This window comes from Scylla paramamosain, chromosome 3 (assembly GCF_035594125.1).
Source record: "Scylla paramamosain isolate STU-SP2022 chromosome 3, ASM3559412v1, whole genome shotgun sequence".
NCBI classification, from domain to species: Eukaryota; Metazoa; Arthropoda; class Malacostraca; order Decapoda; family Portunidae; genus Scylla; species Scylla paramamosain.
Window position 1 is genome coordinate 3,675,001 of NC_087153.1, and position 2,500 is coordinate 3,677,500.

Consider the following 2,500-nt stretch of genomic DNA (forward strand, 5'->3'; position numbering starts at 1 on the left):
TGTCTGATCTTTGAGTTCTCCCGTCTTGTGCATCGTTTGTTTTCTGGTTAGATTACATTTGATGTATAATGATGAGTGGGTTTTAAGATTGTATTAATGCCTGTAATTAAATGGAGATGCTGGTGGAAACTGTTGGCATACTACGTCTCACTTTTGCCTTCACTGAGGATGCGTAACATTGGTCGTTTCTGAGTCTACTACCGGCATTGCCTGCCCCACTACCACCACAATCGCCATCAGCAATACCCTTCTCTTAATCACAGACGAACTACTGCTACGCCCGCCACGATTGACTGATTGAGGGAGTGACGGTTTGGATCGCCGACAGCACTCATATGGCGCCGTACACACACACACACACACACACACACACACACACACACACACACACACACAGAGAGAGAGAGAGAGAGATCATCATTAGTTGGAATCATGAAAACCCGTCTAATAATTCCTGTAGCCTTTGAAAATACTCTTAATGAGAGAACAAAGCATTTGAGGAGATACTTTTAATACCATCGATAAAGCCTGACAGAAAAAAAAAAAATATTATGGTTGCCCACAAAAATTGGATATGTACAGTAAGAGCAAGATTTCACAGCCTCACAGAACATGCTATAAATCAGTATGCGTCTGGCCAAGTGATATCTCGCAGCTTAACTGTTTCTACGTCAGAATAGAAGCAAAAAAATATTGAAAAACAAGACACGCATTGAAAGTTAGCAAGTATACATATAGTCGGGTTTGGAATATATTAATATGAGATAATTAACAGTATGGTCAGAGTTACCCTTTATTATATACTACTTTAGAAACATGCTAATTAAATATTAAAACCAAATCCTGACGTAGCCTTCGTAGATACATTTATCAAGATCTCCGAGTTGAGTTGTTCATGTATTGTACTGGACAGTCATAATGCTTGCCGAGTGAGGTGTTCACATGCCAGAGTTAGGCGTAGGCACAGCTACAATATACTGTAACACTTACTTTTCGTGACTGGTGATATATAGTGAGCGTCATGTAGTGGTGCACACCTTACCTTGGTCACAGATTAACAACCCTCACCTAATTCGAAGCTCGTCATCATCATTACGTCACATAATTTGTAACAATGTACATGCGATGGTCGTATTAAAACACATTCGAGGTTAAGTTGTTGGATGATTTGTGGATTGTAGCGCAGATTACGAGTATATGTACTTATCACAGTTGCATCTTTCGATCAAAGTATAGAAAATGTAATAACAATAGATGACTGCGGCTTACTGAAGTACGGTCAGTAATGGCCAACTCACTCACTATTTTGCACCAAGAATTTGTTCGTCTGTATATGATACGCCAGAAGGAAAGACAGTATTAACTCGGCTTTTTATTATTTTTATTTGTAAAATGTCTTGTATTCCAAAAAGGAGTCCTGTGTATATTGACATATGTGACATATTCACTGTGCCTCGCTTGATCACACACACACACACACACACACACACACACACACACACCATGATGCAGGTATCGCTATGAATGCAGTCAATATCCCCTACGTCAAGCTACTGTAGTTTTAGAGGAAGCCAGCCTCGAATCTCTCTCTCTCTCTCTCTCTCTCTCTCTCTCTCTCTCTCTCTCTCTCTCTCTCTCTCTCTCTCTCTTCCCAGTCAGAAACATATTTTTATCAGTGACGGCGGACTGACTATCACTCAGGTGTGCGCGGCCATTTACCGTGACACTGCTGTACATTTATAAACATCTGTTACTACGACAAAATGATAAGCGACCTCGTTTACCCCTTGATGCACAGCGAGTATATTTCACCGGCTGGCAGATGATGAATGCTTCAGCCGTGCCCATGCAGAGGTAGGGGGAGGGAGGGGGGCGGTGGTGTAGCCATGGCCTGCTGGTGAGGTATGGTGACTGATGGTGAGTGTGGTAATTGTGGTGGTCATGGTGGTGGTGGTAGTGCGCGTGATAATGACAATGAGAGCAGTGGTGGTGATGATGGTGGCGGTGGAGGATATTCGGTGCCTAAAAAAAAAAAAGTTACATACACAGGTTATTGTAATGTTGATGACTAGCTTACTTTGGAGTTATTTATGCACTTTTTCCCCTCCCATTCTTTCACCACGTTTGTTTCATTGAGCGCCGTGATGGGTGAAGGGTGAGGGGACTACAGACACACACACACACACACACACACACACACACACACACACACACGCAGCACAAAGGGTCATGATGCTAAACGTTCAACTATTTTTCGTCTGACTCCTGTTTTCAATCCAGCGTATTGGACGATTTATCTGGTCTCTTCCTCCCCCTCCTGCTCCCTCTCCCTTCTCTCCCGCCTCTGGCTCTCCCTCTCTCCCACGACCTCCATAGCCAAGCCTGTCTGTGATCGTGTGTGACTTGCTATGACCTGCTATTTACTGTTGACAACTCTCTCTCTCTCTCTCTCTCTCTCTCTCTCTCTCTCTCTCTCTCTCTCTCTCTCTCTCTCTCTCTC

At 43.3% G+C, this 2,500-nt stretch overlaps 1 long non-coding RNA gene across 3 annotated transcripts in view; it reads left to right on the forward strand.

Annotated features, from left to right (window-relative positions):
* LOC135089356 (uncharacterized) overlaps positions 1-2,500 on the forward strand; it is a 93,267-nt gene that overhangs the window by 292 nt on the left and 90,475 nt on the right. The gene's annotated exons all lie outside the window — the stretch shown is intronic.